Raw genomic sequence first — 21,068 nt, 5'->3', positions numbered from 1 at the left:
ATGGCCCTTCTGTGGAAAGAAAAAAACAAGTGTGAGAATGTTGGGTTGTGTTATAGTCTTTCCACGTAGTTAACAGGGGGTTTGAAGGGCACCCGTAACCCCATTTTATGGGGTCCGGGGCAGCACCCCGGAAAATTTTGGTTTTGGACCCTATGTTAGGTTGGGCAAACCCACCTATGGTTTTGTGCATGATTTTTGCACATGTCTTTTGGAAGCGGTGGTTTTTGGTCCATGGTATTGGATGCGATGGTTTTCGTTCCATGGTATTGGATGCTTCAGCATGTATAAATATGTATTGTAACATTGAAAGGAACATAATGAAAAAGCAAGCTAGTAGTCCTGGTTCTGAGATCCAGTGGAAAAATCTCTGTGTATATGTGTTTTATGTGTTATGCTCTTGCATTGTTTATTTTTCTGTGTTTTAGAATTCGTATGCAAGTAATTTCTGTACGGGATTAAAACCCATAAATCCTAGTCAAGAGCCTACCTTTTTCCTCTACTAAGGAGCCTGAGCATCCATTCGTTATCATTTGATTTTGAACTTGTTGCATCTGAGCCTGAAGTTGTTCCTGGTCGTGCTGGATATTACCAAATTCTTGTTTGTTCCATTCCTTAATCTTTCACTTTAGCTATTTCAGACGTAATTGAAATGTGTGCATGACATTTCTCCCTTGTTCAGCATGCTATCACTAAACAAATTTCAAAGGAAAAGGGTAAGGTAAGAAAGATTTGTTCTTGGTTATTGTCATGCTCCTTTCATGCATAAGAAGCACTTGGCAAACTCAGGGTCAGCATACATAAAAGTTATTTGAAGGCTCAAGCAAGGCAAGCAAGTTTCAAGGCAGATGAGAAGGACATTTCAAGATAAAGAAGCTCAAGACAATCAAATTTGGCATGTAAGCTGTGTTTTTGAAATTACACAGCAGTTTCGTAGCGCGCTACGAAACTGCTGTAAGTAATGCCTAATGATCAGCAGTTTCGTAGCGCGCTACGAAACTGCTGTAGGAGCATATTATGAATTAGTGGACTAATTTTGAGAGACAAAGGGAAATATTTTCAAAGGGGAATCTCTGCAAAAGATCAATTACAAAGTGTCAACATTCAGCAAGGGCAAAACAAGTAGAAGGAGGACATTTTTGTTGAATTCTAAGCTACATGTTATAAAAGTGGAAATTGTTTCATAGCTAGATGATGCTTCAGGCAGCATTAAAGGAGCTATTTGTCTTAATTCAAGTGTGGGATCAGTTTTCATGGTTGATTTAATGCATTTCATATGATTAAAGAGATAGCATGGTCAGCAGAAGGATTCGAAGAGGAGCATAAGAATGAAACTCTAAAAAGGAGGAGTTTTGTTTCCCTGTTTTTACTAGTCAACTTCTAGAAGCGTTTCTGAGCATTTGAAAGCTTATCTCTAAAATGTGAAAGAGGTTTTCATTCATAAGATACTGAAATACAAAAACTGCTTCCACTTTCTTCAAATCCATTATGATTTGAGAGAAATGAATGATCAAACTTGCGCTACGAAACTGCTGTAGGTGCAAGTTTTTCACAGGCATATTTCTCTGTTTGACACCTGTTTTTCAAAGAAATATTTTGGACGGTAGGAAAGGTGTTTCAAAAAACCAAGAGAGGTTTTTGTTAAGCATGTATTGGTTCACAAAAGCCTCCTTCAGTTTTTCCAAATACATTGTTTATGATAAGTTATGAGCTCTGTCCCAAGACCTATTGTTCAGCCAGAACAGAGCAAGGGACAGTTTCCTAGTTTCTAGGAACAACAAAAGGATGAGTCATCAAGGGCCAAATGGAAGGTTATGGGCTTCATCAAATTCGACTTCATGGAGTTTTATGTGTCAAAAGGAGTGTTTAATGCTTAGATAAGGTTGTTGTAATCATGATAAGGAGTTACACTCCTAGTTGTATTAGGTCTCTACGACTGCTAGTTAGGTGTCATTTGCATTTAATAGTTAGTTTTGAGTGTCATTAGGTGTCAGGTCAGGTAGAATTCGAATTTTCCTCATCCTAGAAGAGGAATCTAAGTTGTGTAAAGAGCTCTATATATAGCAGAAGAGCTGATGTACAAGAGGTTGGAAAATTTTATGGAAAAGCTTGTATTTGGCCTATGTAAGACTCATTTTCAGTAATACATGCTTGACTTTACTTCTCAGGATTCATGAAGGGTTTTTTATGTTCAGAATATGTGATGTTGTCCTTTTATTAATTCTTACAGTGGTATGGATGTATAATCACTCAGAATTCACTGAATGTGCTCTGACTTCCTGTATACATTTATAAACTGTGTGGTCCCATATGAGTTTATGTTCTGAATGCTTAAATGCTGAATGCCCTGACTTCCTTGTAGGGTTGAGTTCATTGTTATATTGAGGTGTTGTTGACTCCATAAGCCCAATGGATAGTTTTGTTTAATGTGTTTCCACCATTCATATTTTTCACAGTTGTTCTATAAGAGTTAGCCATCTTATCTTTAATCAAAATCATTAATCCATCAAGAGAGAGCCCTCTCAGGTTGAGGAGGCTAAGCCTCAGCCTAAAGTAGGTTGAAATAGTTACTTAGAGTCAACCTGACCAGCAGCCTATCAGGATCTGATTTTGAGATAACATTTTGGTGCGTCTGCCGGGAGCCTGAAGTCTATTCATTCCCGAAATTAAGAGACTGAACTTCTGAAGGTAGCAGGAGATCAAACATCTTTTTGAGGCTGCAAAACTACCTTGGCAACTCCACACATCGAATAAGAAATTGGAAGGTGACTCCACTGCTAGAAGATTAGATGTTTGATGAAGTTTCAAGATGAGTTCCACTGCAAGAATGAATGCCAGGTATGCTCCTATGAATCGGTCTCATATCCCTGGTTTTCCAAATCCTATGCCAAAGGTTGATTGGTTAGATGATCTTCCAATATTCAAAGATGAAAAGAAGGACAATGCTGCTCTTCATTTGGTTAGGTTCCATATGCATGTACGCAGTCTTAAGGTTCATTTCCCTGAAGATTGTCTCATGAAGATGTTTATGACCACTTTAGAAGGAAAGGCATGGTCTTGGTATAAAGGTTTGGAAAATGGTTCAATATATTCGCTTGCTAATTTTCATGATGAATTCTATGAGATGTATAAAGAATGTCATCCTTCCTTATTGTTGCTCAAAGATTGTTGTAGACATTCTTTAAGTCTTATTCAGTACTTGGAGGATTGTTATGATGATGATGAATTTATGGATGAAGAAATTTTAGAGGCTCTTCATAACAATGCATTTCAACACCAAGAAGAAAGTATAACATCTCATGAAATGTAGCATGAAGTTCAGCAGGGGTTTACTTATGAAAATCATATTACATCCTCTGAGATTGATGTAGAGATGCAGCAGATTTGTCAGGCTTCAGATCATTATGAGTATGAAATTGATTGCAAACAGCAAGAATAAGTACTGGAAAATAGCTTTTATAGCCCTCAGGCAGAGGAAAAGGTTGTTCAATTTTGTAATTCCTTGCAGCAGCTTACTTCAAATAATGATCACAATAGTGAGGAAAATTACATTGTCTATGAGAATCATGCAGAAAGGCAGTTGGATAGCACATCAAAGGAATTTTGTGTGGCTGAGGATCAGTTGTCTGAAGAGATATAATGTTATGATGATTATCAAAATAACCATGTTTTCTTTGACCCTATAAATGAATACATGGCAAAGTTTTGCACATCAGTATTTCATTTTCATTTGCATTATGAAGATCATATACATTATAAGTTGATTTGGTCATCTCACTATCATGGTTATTTTGAGGTTGAATGCAATCAAGAGCCTCCAATATCAGAAAGGACAATTGATTGGCTTTATTGGAAATATCATGTTGCTTGACCTAAAGTGGAAATTGCAGCTAGTAGGTAGGTAGGAAAATGCAAATAAGCTCAAAGTTGACTGAGCATTTTTTCAGTAAATATAGATTTCTTTCTCCTACAGTGGTCATCAAGCTTAAGCCCGAGGTGAAGGCTCAAGAAGCTTAAAGGGAACACTTGTCAACAAATTTTAGTTTGTCATAAAAGGATAAAGCACTGGACTTGCGAGTTCTTAGTGTACTACAGGAGCACACTATCCCAAGTGGAGCCACTGTTATCACTAAACAAATTTCAAAGGAAAAGGGTAAGGTAAGAAATATTTGTTCTTCGTTATTGTCATGCTCCTTTCATGCATAAGAAGCACTTGGCAAACTCAGGGTCAGCATACATAAAAGTTCTTTGAAGGCTCAAGCAAGGCAAGCAAGTTTCAAGGCAGATGAGAAGGACATTTCAAGATATAGAAGCTCAAGACAATCAAATTTGGCATGTAAGCTGTGTTTTTGAAATTACACAGCAGTTTCGTAGCGCGCTACGAAACTGCTGTAGGAGCATATTATGAATTAGTGGACTAATTTTGAGAGACAAAGGGAAATATTTTCAAAGGGGAATCTCTGCAAAAGATCAATTACAAAGTGTCAACATTCAGCAAGGGCAAAACAAGTAGAAGGAGGACATTTTTGTTGAATTCTAAGCTACATGTTATAAAAGTGGAAATTGTTTCATAGCTAGATGATGCTTCAGGCAGCATTAAAGGAGCTATTTGTCTTAATTCAAGTGTGGGATCAGTTTTCATGGTTGATTTAATGCATTTCATATGATTAAAGAGATAGCATGGTCAGCAGAAGGATTCGAAGAGGAGCATAAGAATGAAACTCTAAAAAGGAGGAGTTTTGTTTCCCTGTTTTTACTAGTCAACTTCTAGAAGCGTTTCTGAGCATTTGAAAGCTTATCTCTAAAATGTGAAAGAGGTTTTCATTCATACGATACTGAAATACAAAAACCTCTTCCACTTTCTTCAAATCCATTATGATTTGAGAGAAATGAATGATCAAACTTGCGCTACGAAACTGCTGTAGGTGCAAGTTTTTCACAGGCATATTTCTCTGTTTGACACCTGTTTTTCAAAGAAATATTCTGGACGGTAGGAAAGGTGTTTCAAAAAACCAAGAGAGGTTTTTGTTAAGCATGTATTGGTTCACAAAAGGCTCCTTCATTTTTTCCAAATACATTGTTTATGATAAGTTATGAGCTCTATCCCAAGACCTATTGTTCAGCCAGAACAGAGCAAGGGACAGTTTCCTAGTTTCTAGGAACAATAAAAGGATGAGTCATCAAGGGCCAACTGGAAGGTTATGGGCTTCATCAAATTCGACTTCATGGAGTTTTATGTGTCAAAAGGAGTGTTTAATTCTTATATAAGGTTGTTGTAATCATGATAAGGAGTTACACTCCTAGTTGTATTAGGTCTCTACGACTGCTAGTTAGGTGTCATTTGCATTTAATAGTTAGTTTTGAGTGTCATTAGGTGTCAGGTCAGGTAGAATTCGAATTTTCCTCATCCTAGAAGAGGAATCTAAGTTGTGTAAAGAGCTCTATATATAGCAGAAGAGCTGATGTACAAGAGGTTGGAAAATTTTATGGAAAAGCTTGTATTTGGCCTATGTAAGACTCATTTTCAGTAATACATGCTTGACTTTACTTCTCAGGATTCATGAAGGATTTTTTATGTTCAAAATATGGGATGTTGTCCTTTTCTTAATTCTTACAGTGGTATGGATGTATAATCACTCAGAATTCACTGAATGTGCTCTGACTTCCTATATACATTTATAAACTGTGTGGTCCCATATGAGTTTATGTTCTGAATGTTTAAATGTTGAATGCCCTGACTTCCATGTAGGGTTGAGTTCATTGTTATATTGAGGTGTTGTTGACTCCATAAGCCCAATGGATAGTTTTGTTTAATGTGTTTCCACCATTCATACTTTTCACAGTTGTTCTATAAGAGTTAGCCATCTTATCTTTAATCAAAATCATTAATCCATCAAGAGAGAGCCCTCTCAGGTTGAGGAGGCTAAGCCTCAGCCTAAAGTAGGTTGAAATAGTTACTTAGAGTCAACCTGACCAGCAGCCTATCAGGATCTGATTTTGAGATAACACAGTACTTGAGGTCCACTAATCCTTTACTTTTTCAAGGAAGGAGGGATCACGCAACCAAAAGGCTTCAAACCGAAAAGGTCGGTTTCATTTCCCCTATTTCAAGTCTACTTCCAGTTGTATAGGCCATTGGTTGGAGCCTAGGCATGGAAAAATCGAGGCTTCATAGTAAACATCTCTACTGATCAGATTTTCAAATGCTAAGAAGCAATCCATCCTTGAGGCCACCTGGTGAATTGCTCCCCTTCTATTATTCCAAGTGTGTTTTCCATTAATGGTTAGGATGGCCACTAGCTACAGGTCCGCTTGCATGTCCCTAAATAGTTCCATTTCCGATTCTCTCCTCTTATCCCTCCCTTTCTCTCTGCAAGTGAGGTTATCAGGTTAAAGTCTCCCCCTATCAACCATAATTTTTTTTGTATGCATTTGAATCAGTTTCCTTATACTTTCAAGGAAGCCTTCCTTCTCTCTTAGAGTGTTAGGGCCATAGACCGTTGAGACTAGAACCCATTCCCTAGTTCCTATGTTGTGAAAGTGCTCTGACACGATGCATGGCATACCCATCCAGTAATCTACCATTACCTTCGCAGGGTTCCAAAGTATGGAAATTCCTCCTGCACTTCCTTTTGCATCTAATGCTATTGCTTCATACTGTGGTTTGATTCTTCTAATTATATCCTCTATTTTCTCCTATGATACCTTGGTTTCCTGGAGGAGAACGATTTGAGGCTTCTCCTTTCTCAGTCGATCTTGTAAGTATCTCTACTTGTCTTGGATATTGAGGCCTCTCACATTCCAGGAGATTACTATCATTGGGAAACTTTGTGGAGATGTTGAAATATCCCTTAGAGCAGTATCACCCTTCCCGTGTTAACCAGCATCTTTCCCATCATTTGTATTGACTCCTATAGTTTTCTATGTCCCCTTTTCTTCCCCCCTTTACTTTGGATCTGGTGTTCCTGTGAACTTTCCAGTTGCATGCCTAGTTGCTCCACTAGATTTCCCTGTCTTTTTCCTTCATTAGCCATCTATTTATGGAACATTTCTTTATACATTTTATTTTGATCTTGTGGGATAAATATTTCATCTAGGTTCCTCCATTCATTCAAGAGTCTTCCCATAACCATTTCCTCTGTGCTCAACTCATCCCTGGCAGAATCAACCTCCATTGCAGTAATATCTATTGGTTATGGCTCCTCTTTCTCGGTTAGTTATATTTTGGCTTTCCTCTTTGGTGTGGTTGTGGATTTGGCCAGTTCACTTCCCCTATCCAGGTATAGATTCTCTAGTAGTTTAGTCTCTTTTAAGATTTCCCCTTCATCTTGCAGCACCTCATACTTGTTGTGATTTTCCCTTTGCTTTTGGTTATTATATCCTGGATACTAATGTGCTCTCGTGTTCTTCTTTTTGTGTGGAATCTCCTTGAACCCCTCATTTGTTTCTTGTGGGGGGGTTTTTTCCTACACCAACTTTAGGTCTTCCAAGCCAGACTGGTTCAATGAGAATGCTTTGTACAGATGGCCATACTCATGACAATAACAACAATGAAACAATATGTGCTCATAATCCAGGGTTTGTTGCCAGATCTCTTCCTGGTATTCCAGTTCCACTGATTCAGGGATGGGTTATGAGATATTCATATAGACACAAATGCGAGCATAAGAGGTGTATCTTCCCCTATGAGTAGATTCTATTATTTTCACAAATCTTCCAATTGAACTACCAATACCTTCCAGAATTTTCGGGTCCCAGAAATCCATTGGAAGACCAAATAGGTGAACCCAAACAAGAGCCGCCAGGAATCGCTCCTTGTCTTGATTATAGCATTCCTCCCAGTATCACATGAAGAGACCTGCATTATGATAGAAATATGGTCCATTTTCGAAAACCCTTTCCTTATCTTGTAGATCGAGAAGAGTATAGTAAAGAATCCTCTAGCCCCAAGCTTTAGTTCCATATGACCTTTTGGCTGTCATTTCTATTGTATCCATTTTATCAAATCCTTCTCCATCATCCAAATTCCATAAATTTGCATATCATCATAAGGTCTTTCATGTAGCTACGGTATTTCTCTAGTTTATTCATTGGGATTACAAAGCCGGGCTTCTATGTTGAGCAAGGTAGGCATTTCCCGCGGTTGCATGCCTGCCATCAGGCTCTAAGGATAGGGCCAATACTAGGGCCAATGGATTCAAGGGGGCTGGACTGGTGGCAAGATTTTGCACTTGACTCACCGACATCTACACTACGATATGAGGGGATCTCTCCCTCCCCCCTCTGGGGCTTGCATCACCCCTGTCAGATGCAGGCCTGTCATATCAGTTGCAGGGCATTCAAGGTTCATTAGAGATCAACAGGGTCACTAAACCTACCTTTCAGACATCGCTACATCTCAACGCTACATTGATTAACTTTAGAAATAGAATAGTAATTTTCATAACATACAACCACTATTGTAGCATATTATCATAAACTTACCATACATCATTTTCGTGATTCTTTTAACTAGGTTACTTAATGTAAATGTCGTGTGAGGTAAGGATTCAACATCATAAGAATGACACAATAGGCAACCACATCATTAGACCTTGATATACCCTAAGAATCCCATACGATGAAAACCAACAAACATTTAATTTTATTAAACACTCATGAGGGTGTTTAACCCTCATTCAATGGCTGTAATGGATTCCATCCATTAACCATTGTCATAAAATCTTACAAAGAAATATCATCTTAAATAAAACATAACTGGCTAGAAGTTATTACATGAATAATGATATCATTTACCCACAAAACCTCGGACATCATGTCTTTGTCGCTTAATTATCCTCATTAGTGCATTATTCTGTAGCTGAAATTTCCCAACCTACATGGACCATAGTTCTTTGTCTTCCATAATGTTAAATATATTATATCTTTCACATGTGTCACAATATTTTACCGCAACTGCTACTTGTCAAAAACTTTGATATCATGATTAGGTAAAATTCAAACCAATAATAAATCTTTATTAGTGATGTTTCAAACATTTTTCATGTGCATAAATAAATTGTAAACAAATTATATAGATATGCTTCCTTTAACAACAATGCACATGCATTAATTAAAAGCACATAACTATCAAACATGTTTATTCACCCACGTTTGTGTATCGTTATGAAGCATTCCTAACCAACCAAATTCCAACATGTATAAGGTAAATTGCATAAATAAATTATCAAGGCATGCTTCTTAATCATTAATTCACCTTGATCATGAAAAGGGAATTGGTTAAACTCTACTTCTGACCACAGGAACACAATAATAATTAAAATAAATTCCATGGTTATTATCCTTTCTTCGCATAAGAAGAGGAGAATTATTTCCAAAATGAATACCACATTAACTATTATTCCCCTTGCATAATCACACATTCTCTTCCAAAGTAAAACCACTACACCTACCTTTATTCTTTAAAAGGAAACTAACATATTAGTTATGATTTCTATGCATGCAATTACATAAACTTTATCAAAAGAAACTAGCTCCTCAGATATTACTTTTGGTGCATTCAAATACATAAAATAAAGCTAACATAATGGATATTGTTCATATGCATGCAAATGCATATGTTTTTTCTAAAAGAATATTCCAAAAAGTAAAGTTTAACACAATAGACCATACAAATATATGTTTCCTTTTCTAGGAAATCTAACACAATAGGACATGCAAAAACATATTTTCTTTTCAAGGAAACTAATACAATAAAGCATGCAAATGCATGTCTTTTTTTCCAAAAGAATAAACCATCACTACTATATATATATATATATATATTCTACAGAAACTAGTACATTACTATGATCTTTGTGCATGTAAACTCATCTTCTTTCTCAAAAGAATCTTTTCCAACTAAAGCTAACACAAATCTCGCATGCAAATACATGATCTTATTCCAAAATAAAATAAAATAATAGCTATGATATTTATTCTTCTTACATGCACAATATAATCCTTTCCAAAAAAAACTATCATAATAGTTATTATTTTTGTGTGAGTATACAACCCATACTCTTCCTCTAGAAACTAATGTACTAGCTACTATTTGTGTGCATATAAGAACATCTTCTTTTCTCAATAAAACTATTATAACATCTACATATATGTATGTATTATTTTCCAAGGATCTAGTGTATAGAAGCCATGCAAATATTAATAACACAAATCTAGCTCTCGAAATACTTTCCTACACTCTTTTCCAAAATATATAACATGATTTTTTTTAATTATGTTTTATGTGTAAATCTCACATGTATTCTCTTTTTAAGAATATAACCTCACTAATAACCCTGTATATGCATATTATGTAAACCCCTCTTCTTTTTTAAGAAAAATAGTGTGGTCACTTATCTTTTCAATGGCCGACTCTTCGCCTCATCTTTACCATTATGGAAAACTCCCAAGGGTCTGCAACCCAATATTCCATCTCGTGGAATGAGGAAGAGACTTCTCATTTGGAAGATGAACTTCCAGTGGACAGGAAAACCCTTCATTCACAAAACCCATTAGTCATATATAATAATATAGTAGGTATGAATCCCATTGTATTACTGTGACATGGTTTTGAATCGAAAGAATATCACAATGGTAATCCTCACATGCCAATCTCGTCTTCGGCTGCGAATAATGAAAATCCATGCGGAGCGACAAATAAAATGGAAACCAAATAATAGGAAAAAACACACGTCCCTCCACTGCACTTTCTCCCAAAAAAAAATACAATGCTATCGAATGTGGTCTTCAATGCCACTCATCAACAAATCTAGCACATGGGGTTTTCTTGTACACAGGTCATTCGTTTCTAATGGACTAGTTAAGTACCGGATTTTCTTCCACTTTTGAAGAAAAATAACTACCCCTATCAAATGAAAGAACCCCCAAAGTCTTTTTCCACCAATAATACAATGAAGTGGTAAAGTAATTCTATGGTAGTTTCAACCACTAATAGTAATTAATTCATGATATCAACTACTTAACCGCGTCAACGTATTAACCCAAAGTTTACATATTTCATGTTAATAAGTTTATAAATGTTAATGTGAATATGTTGGCGTAGGGATATTAGATTTTATCTCTCAATATTAATATTATTTTTAGATGACACATGTCAACTCCATATCCAGTGATGAAGGAATTACACATCTCCCTCATACTTAGAAAGAAATTACAAACTAAATTAAAAATTTAAACTAAATTATAATTTTTTTATTCTCAATTTCTTATGTCTCTATATAAAGTTGATGTAAAATTAAGGTGAAAATTGAAGCATTTTATTTATGGTCGACATTCAGAATTTTTTTGTTATTATTATTTTTTAATTTGTTAATGTAAGTATTACTTTATTAATTTTAAATGTCAGAGACATCTTACAAAGATTTTCTAAATACACTCAAAATTGTATTCACATGAAAATAATAATACAATATAAATACATCATGATATGTCTCGAGATAGCTAGTCTATCTTAGACATACAATCTCTTGGTTGAGTGAATATCTCAACCACACACTAATCTAGGAAGCTAACTAATTGGAGAGAATCTCTCAACAAACTAGACCTCAACAAACTCCTAACTAGTAGGAAGAGACTCATTCTAGAATTGATGAGCAAACCGAAGACAAGTAGGAATTATATTTTCCAAGTCGCCTCGTTAATGACTACTTGTCTCGATCTTAATCAACAAAATTTAGATAATATATATTATAAAACAATAATAATATAATTTTATTTACTGAAAGTGCATATATGATATTGGAAAAAATTGTTAATAAGTTTCAAGGGATAGCTTAGATGGTCGAGTTCCCATTACTAAGTACCTTGCCAATTAGAAGGTCACGGAGTCAAATCTCCTGGATGCCCTTGGGGTTAGGCCCAACTAGATAAGTCGACGAGTAGATCCCTTCAGTTGGATCTGCCCAGATTATTACCCGGGGATGTAGCGGTTACTTAGTGACCGTGAACCACAGTTGAAAAAAAACAAAGAAAAAATTGTTAATAAAAAAATTATTTCACTCTCAACCATAAATAAAATATTTTGAAAGATGTATTAAATAACATAATTTTATATATAGAGGGAGATTATATTTTCACTTTTAAATCCAAAGAAAATGTGTAATTATTTTTATTTTTAAACTCAATGTAATTTTTAAATAAAATATTTCAATGTGGTATGAGCATGGCATTGACACATTATACATATAAATAACATATTGATATGTTGTACATATATATGGTGATATGGTGATTATGATATATATTGGTGTGTTACTAAAGGGAGATGTTTAATTCATTTCATTTTTAATATGGAGTTTATAGATGTATATATAACAAGTGTAAATCCATCTTAAACTTAATTTATCAAGTGAAGAGACAGATTGAATATCTTGGGTACTCTAAAAGAGATTTGAATCTAAAAAAAAAAATGTATTTTTTAAATGTATTAACATATTTTATTTTCCAATACATAACCAAGGATAAAAAATACTTTAGCCCCACGGTAGCTCAATTGAAAATTGTTGTGATAAGGAAGTGATATATACCAAGAGATTTGAGGTTCAAATACTTTATAGTTCAAGGTCAATCAACAAATAGGCTAAAAATAAGATATGTTTTAGGGTTTAAAGTCATTTAACATTAATGGTCGAACTATGACAACAATATGTACCCAATATGAATTCAATAGATCACTTAGGAAAATTAAATTTAGATAGAGAAAATAATATCCATTCCTCTCAACCATCCTAAATAAACCTATCAACAATTTATAAAATAAACCCAACCAACAATTTATAATTATTATATTAATTATAATCATTTTATTGCATTGAGAGACCCTCTATAACTCAGTATGGAGGAGATGTTGTAGTGTCAATAAATAAGTGTAAACATTTAAATATCGACTTGATACTAGAGGTGTTGTATTGTCTTTAAAATGAAACAATAATAATAATAATGTAGGCTCAATTAAAAAACCAATAAAAAAAATAATAAATCAATCCAATTCAATTTGTAATGGTGTAATTTTTTTATTTATAAAATTACAAACCAATCTTTCTTAGGAAAAATAATAATATACATATCACATTAAATAAATTTAAATAATAATTATTCGTATTGATAATCATGATATTTAAAAAAACATAATTAATAAACATAAAAACCTAAAAAATTAATTAATAAATGTAAAACTAAAACTAAAACTATCTATAAATATAAAAATATGAAATGTATATAAAATATAAATTGTACTTATAAATCAACAGTGACTTTATTATATAAATTAAAATATGATTCATATTTCTACTCATTATATTTCATAATTTTGTATTTAAATTTAACTATTTAGCATATCAAAATTTAACATATACAATAAAAATTTTATTTAATTTTTCTATATATAGATGTGAAATTTATATAAATATAAGTAATAGTATTAAGAACTAGTATAGATCAATATTAACAAAAGATTTCTAGGTGTAAACCTTCAATGTTTGGTAGATCTAGAGATAATATGGATCTATGTTGGTATATTCTATTATACATTATCTTTATAAATAAATAAATTATATATATATATATATATATATATATATATATATATATATATATATATATATATATATATATATCACAATTTACATTAAACTATTTTTTTATATTTGTAATTGTACCCCCCGATTAGGGTGTGAGGGGATGTGAAACCCCCGCAAGGATCGACATTATGATTAAAAAAGTGTGGAGCAAGGAAAGTGGGCGTCCCACCCAACGCAACCACACACTCAAGGTAATTAAGGAACTGATGACCTGTAACCAAGAGGCAAAGCTGACCTCGGGCACGGTAATTTGGGTTTTACAAGAGGTAAGTCTAGTGGTAAGTCTGGCATTCTGCATGAAAACGTTGTGGTTTCACCTCAAGAGTTGTGAGGTGGTGAAGGTTGCTCGTGGGACTGGAGACCTGTGTCATAAGAAGAGCACCCAAGGTGACAGCAAAGGCGCAACGGCAAGACACGGTTACTGGTATGTATCTCAGGGATTCTTAGTTCATTAAATGTTGATATTGGTGCAAGGATCGAAGACGAAATGATAGAGTTTAGTGATGATAATGCATCGATTAATTTGGATTGGGTTAAGTCTGTCTTTGTTAGCATCTGGAATGTCGATTTCAGTCTTTTATGGAAATCTACTGGCTGAGATGGAAATGTATGGGGAGTTGGGGCCTGAATTTAGGAATCTATCTGTAAATTTTGTTAATGAGTCCTGTAATTCTTGGCGTCTGAGTTTCGCATGGGTCTGGGGTCAGTTAGAGAGTCTGAATTCTTCTAGAAGTTTCCGACCCGGAGGGGCATGTATGGGGAGTCAAGATCATCATTCAACATTTGGTCTATAAATTATGTGAAGGCCTTGTTTAATTCATGGAGTTAGAGGCTTGGTCGGGCCTGGAGTCAGTTAGAGAGTATGGGAGAAGTAAGGCATCCGAGCCCTTTGAAATATATGGAGATGGTCGGGTCTTCTGCCAGCCCAAAGGCAAAGGTTGAGGGTGTTGGGGTTCTTTGTGTTTTCATTCCTCAAAACAGTAAATGGGAAACAAAAATGGTTTCCCACAAGAAAGAGATGGATGGTAAAGCCTACATTTTGCATTTGGATGGTAAAGATTTTATTGAACCATCTGTGTGCACTACCCTTTCAGGTCTCCCTAAACTGCGGACTCCTCCGGCTCCAGCACTGTTGGTTCTTGCAACGGTGAGGGCTCGAGAGGTACCGCAATTGTTGGGTGACCCAATCTATGGCAGAATGTTGAAGGCAGAGGCTGGTGTGGGGAAGCGAGGGCTTCATCACAACAATAACCAGAACAATAGGAAAGGGAAAGTGTCGTTGGCTTCGTCCAGCAAGCTCCAGTGTAAAAATGGAAGGAAAATAGGGGAGGAGAACATGCAAAATCTCATGCATGCTTATAGTGTTGGATCCCCGACACAAGTGAAGTCCATTATCTCACCATGGGAGGCGGAATTGAATGCCAAGGTGGTTGCAGAACTGATTCCAACAGGGGAGTGGGAACCTTTGGTAATGGACCCTAGACACGCCCGTGGAAGCATGACTCTGTTCAAATAGTCAGTCCAACTTTATTGGGTAATGAAGAGCTTACGGGCGAGATCCATGTCGGAAACCCAGAACTTGGATGGCCCCCATCAAACCTAGCAATCTGAACTGAGCCTCAAGGACATTCAATGAGAAATACAGACAGTACATGTACAACAGTACCATTAGAATGACCACTTTGGCCACATGGAAAAACAACTACAAATTTTGCAATCAAAATGAAATTCTAGAGTCGAGTGCAAAGGACCCTGCCTCAGTAGAATTGTCTAATGATTGACTTTTGAGAAGTCATGAAATTTCTGAAAGTTTCTGATGTTTTTTGTTGTTTTTATGATCTAGTCGGATAGAATTTACATTGTCAGCAGTACATATAGATGGGTGATAGATATGGCAGCAAATAAAGCTTGGATAGACATACTCAAACTCTTTATGTTTTGGACGGATTATGATGTTGATCGGTGGACAACAGAGCTAGTTTCCTTTGGGCAGGTTGAGGCCACCGGACATATTTTTTGTAACATTTACATATGATTAATAGAAAGATATTGCCAACCTTACACACAAAAAAAAAGTATAACTGTACTGAGAGGCACATTCTATAACGCAGTATAAAGTAGATGTGGAATTCCTTTTATACTCAATCTTGAGTTGACACATGTCTATTTTAAAATTAAAATAAATAATATTTAAATAAATAAATAAAAAACAAAAAACAAAAACAAAAACAAAAACAAAACAAAAAATAAATTTTGGTCTCAATCAATTCATGGTTGATCGTACAACCCACTATAAAGGAGATGGAGTAAATACTAAAAATATTGAAGTGTCACTCTTGTTCATAATGAAAATATTTTGAAAGAAAGTAACATAATATTATAGCAAATTTAAAGAAAAGTAAAGTAATTGAAAGTGAGAAAATATTATGTTGACATTTTTTGGTGTGAATGTGACTTATATTTCTTATATTTTAAAAAATAATTCAATACCAGACTTAAATAAACTATTTGAATACTCATATTAACTCATATATTTCAATATGAGAGAGACTTGTTTTAATATTGACCATAATAAAACAACTAGATGCTCAAAAAGGATGAAATTCAAAATAAAATAAAATAAATCAATTATTTCCTAATAAAAATGATAGAATGATATGTGTAATTCATTTAATTATTAATATATAACATTAAAAAAATGTTATTAATAATAAAAATGTTCAATATAGAAATAAAATATTTCAATATAATTTATTAAGTAATTGTATTTAAAAATACACCAACATATATCCATCTTAACTCTAGATCTCTCAAGCACAAAGAGGGATCAAATCTCTTGAGATATGAACTACTCTTGGTAGATCCAGAGTAAAGATGGATTTAGGTTGGTTCAATTTCCCCCTTTAAATAGCCTATATTCCACATGAATATCATGGCTCAATATCATGGGTTCTCATAAACCTGGAGCTCAAAAACCACCTGCGATAATTTATAAAAATTAATAAAAATAATAACATATTTTATTTTTATTTTGACCAAGTTAAAATGTTTACAGAACATTACACTACATTACAACATTTGTACCATACTGGCACAAGAGCCCCTTTGGCGGCAAAAAACAACCAAAAAAATATTTTAATGTGAATATGTGATCCATAAATAAAATATATCAATACCCATGTTAGGTAAAATATTTCAATATCAACTATATAGAGAGAAAATTAATTTCCTATGATTCAAGTAGTGTCACTATTCTAGTTTTTGGCCCTCCTTAATGTATATTTTTTTGTGAATTTTATGTGAAATCCAACAAAGATTTATTTTATTGGAATTGCAAATTTAAGTTGTGTAATTTACACAATCCAAGGGTCCAAGTTTATTTTTAGCAACTTTGAATCAATTTATGTATTCAAAAATTCAATTTAAACAATGAAATATATATAAAAAGATCAACTCTCTCAAACTACAAATTATTTTTCAAATTTTATATTTGTATTTCAAAAGATTAACCCTCTTTGACACTTAATAAATCCATAATTAATATATATATTTTTATTATAAATAAAATTCTAATTAATATAAATCTTTTATCATGAAAACAATAAGTTCTTTCATTTTTATTTGAATTTTCAGTATTCTTTAAATTCAAATGTAAAAATATTAAAAGCCTTTTGTAGTCTTGTAAATTCCACAACACTAATTCAATAGTTACCAAATAAAAATATGACGTCCTCTCTCTATTCGTAAAAGCAAATGGAGGGAACTTTTAAGTGAGTTCCAAAACACTTGTCAACAAAGCTCTATTCAACAAGGAGCCACTGTTGTGGCGCTAGTACCTGCCGGTTAACAAAAGTGTTTGGTAAGTTATTATGATGAGATTTAATAGGTGTTTAATTTGCATTATTATTAGAGCTAGTTTGCATTACTAGTGTGTTGTAGGCATGCTTATTTGTATTAAGATTTACTGAATTGGATAGCAAATTGTTGTATGGACTTTTTGGCTTTATGCAAAGAGTGAAATATAATGAACTTTGCGTTTGTTAAGAATTGTGGTAAATGTAAAAATAGTTTTAGACATAATTTTCCAATGTCTCATGATTTAGAGATTGTTTAGATTAATAATTAAAATGTAATAAAATTTGAGACTGAAATATGGAAACCTTGACGGGGAAAGACTATAAAGGGTAATAATAATGCATTACAATATACGAAGAATTAGAGAGTGTTAAAGTAAGCAATGTATTTTAATAAGCATGAGGTATAAAATATATTTAAATGCATAATAATGAATTCATGTTGCATAAAAGATAGAATTTTGTTTTTTTTTTTACACTTGGATATTATGGAAATATCCATAAAATGATAATGAGCAAATAAACATTTATATGAATATAAATTTGTTAATTGAATCCGTGGTGGAGAGTGTTGTGATTGTCGAAAGTCAAGGAGGAACTTAAGCATTTAAAAATTAAGTTGTCCAATTACTAGTTAGCAAAGAAAATAAACCCAGCATCTAATTGCTAATTAGTGATTTGTTGCATTTAATTAGTAATTTGCTGTGATGCAGAAGGTCATGACTTTTGGTCTTTTTTGTAATTTTGGGCTAGTAAATATAGTATCTAAGTACAATAGCAAAGCAATTTTGATAAGTTTATTTTATAAATTAAAAACTAAAATGAAAAGATTAAAATTAAAAAAACATTTAAATTGTACGAGTTGAAATGTAAATTGATCATGAGCTACAAGAAAAAAAATCATTATCTTTTGGTGTTGTATACTGTTGCTTTTTGCAATATCTGTGTTCCATTTAAGCAAGTTAGTTTTCTTATTGAAATTTTTTCAAAGTATAATGAAGGCACTTACATTACAGATAAACAGATGCCATTAAACATAGTTGTTTTCCTATTTTGTGATTATCTTAATTAGGAAGTATAGTTTGATATAATTCATTTATTTGATATAACATAAGCATAGGAGATATGATGTCATATAGAATGACGAAATTTGGGATAATTGAAAATAATAAAAGAATGGAGATTGACTATAGCATTTCAAATTACACTATTTATTAGTCAAAAATAATGTTTTGACACTTCAAATTATTCTATTTATTACTTAGAAACTATTTATTAGTTAGAAATAATGTTTTGACAGTTCAAATTACTCTTCATTAGTTAGAAATAATGTTTTGACAGCTTGATTTTTTAAAAGTTATTATGTTATTAAACTTTATACCTTAGAAACTATTTATTAGTTAGAAATAATGTTTTGACAGCTTGATTTTTTAAAAGTTATTATGTTATTAAAGTTTATATCTGGTAACAAGAAAGTAATACAACTGGAAGGAATGATATTACATGTTATGAATTATGAAAGCCATATTCAATTAATACTGTTTTAAATAAGAAATAGATAACAGTTCATTTCAATGTGCGAATCTTTTTATTCAAGGAATTTTATTTCTTTGTGATTGGAAGTGTAGTCTTTGCATCATGAATACTGAATAATAAAAATATTATAGGAAATTTATACTTCGTTAAAACTATAAATAATTTAATAGTTATAATTAAATATAAATGAATAAGAGGTATTTAATATTATATGGGTAATTTAAATCATAAAATGCATTATTTATTTAAACAATGCAAGATAGAGTGTGATATTACAATTAAATAAAAATAAATAATAATAATATTTTTATATTAGATCAGAGATATTGAAATTTAATTAAACATTAGCATAATGAATCAAGAGCCATAGAGACAAAATAAATAGTGCCAAGGCAATTTTTATTAACTAATAATTAATGCATTAAACATTGGCATAATGAAAAAATATTGGACCAGAGATATTGAAATTTAATTAAACATTAGCATAATGAATCAAGATCCATAGAGAAAAAATAAAAACTGCCAATGCAATTTTTATTAAGTAATAATCAATGCATTAAACATTAGCATAATGAATCAAGAGCCATAGAGACAAAATAAAAACTGCCAATGCCAATTTTTATTAACTAATAGTTAATGCAACATTCCACTAAATGAATGTTCACATACAAGATGATCATTTAAGAAAATAGGATTTGTGCTACAACATTTTGCCTTCTGTCAATACAATGTCATTTTGGCAGCAATTACAACAGTTCATTCCAAGTCTGCATGTTTCAAAAATTTCAGTTGAAGGAGATCCCATGGAATTTGGAGAAATTTATGCTTCTTTATACTAGCTTAACTGCTGAATTTTAACAAGATCATTTCCAGACTTTCTTAGAATGGGTGCAACTGTGCGTTCAGATCCTACAACTTCAACTCTGTGTTCAGGTGTTAGAACTTCGACTGTAGCTTTTGTGATAAGCTGACCAGCTGCTGTGACACTGCCAAAGGTGATATACAATGTCAAGAACATTAGCACAGAAATACTGATCAGCAAAAGCAGTATGATAGTAGCAATTGACAAAATTTTGCAAATGTTATGTACCTTTCAAATCTGGCAGAAGTCTGTTGACAAAGAATTGGGTCTTCAAACTGAAAGAAATTGCCAATACTGTTTAGCCAGACTGCCAAAGGTGATATACAATGTCAAGGACATTAGCACAAAAATACTGATCAGCAAAAGTAGTATGATAGTAGCAATTGACAAAATTTTGCAAATGTTATGAACCTTTCAAATTTGGCAGAAGCGTGTTGACAAAGAATTGGGTCTTCAAACTCGGAGAAATTGGCAATACTGTTTATATTGCGATTTGACTGAATTTTGAAACAAAGCATATAGTTAGTTAGTACTCCAGCGGTTCATGTTTAGAGACAGATTTATGGTTGTCACACTGCCAAAGGTGATATACAATGTCAAGGACATTAGTAGAGAAATACTGATCAGCAAAAGCACTATGATAGTAGCAATTGACAAAATTTTGCAAATGTTATGTACCTTTCAAATCTGGCAGAAGTCTGTTGACAAAGAATTGGGTCCTCAAACTCAGAGAAATTGCCAATACTGTTTATATTGCAATTTGACTGAATTTTGAAACAAAGCATATAGTTAGTACTGCAGGGGTTTGTGTTTGCAGACAGATTTATGGTTAATTATCTTAAATAGAAATTTAATTGAATCAAGGAATCTGCTTTTGTTGTAAGAAATCAAAATCAAAAAGTAGGGACAGTAGACGAATTGTTGGCAAATGTTGGAAAATGTTGGAGGGAGATCAAGAACTGCATACAAAATTGGTGCAGTTGTTTGCTGTGGATTGCCTGAAATTTTAATCAGTGATTCAGATTTTCCTGGGCTAACTTCAAGAAGATTAACTTTGGCATCAGAAATCTGACCGTACAAAGAAAACATGATCAGTAAATAAAGTGTGTTGATAACAATGCATCAACAATTGAGCTTGTTATTCGAGCATGCAAGAGTCCATGGTTATTTGAGCATTAT

The sequence above is a fragment of the Pinus tabuliformis genome, chromosome Q, assembly GCF_031772625.1.
Source record: "Pinus tabuliformis cultivar Carrire ecotype Pingquan chromosome Q, CPIR1, whole genome shotgun sequence".
Classification (NCBI taxonomy): domain Eukaryota; kingdom Viridiplantae; phylum Streptophyta; class Pinopsida; order Pinales; family Pinaceae; genus Pinus; species Pinus tabuliformis.
Note: the sequence above shows the minus strand (reverse complement) of the source record.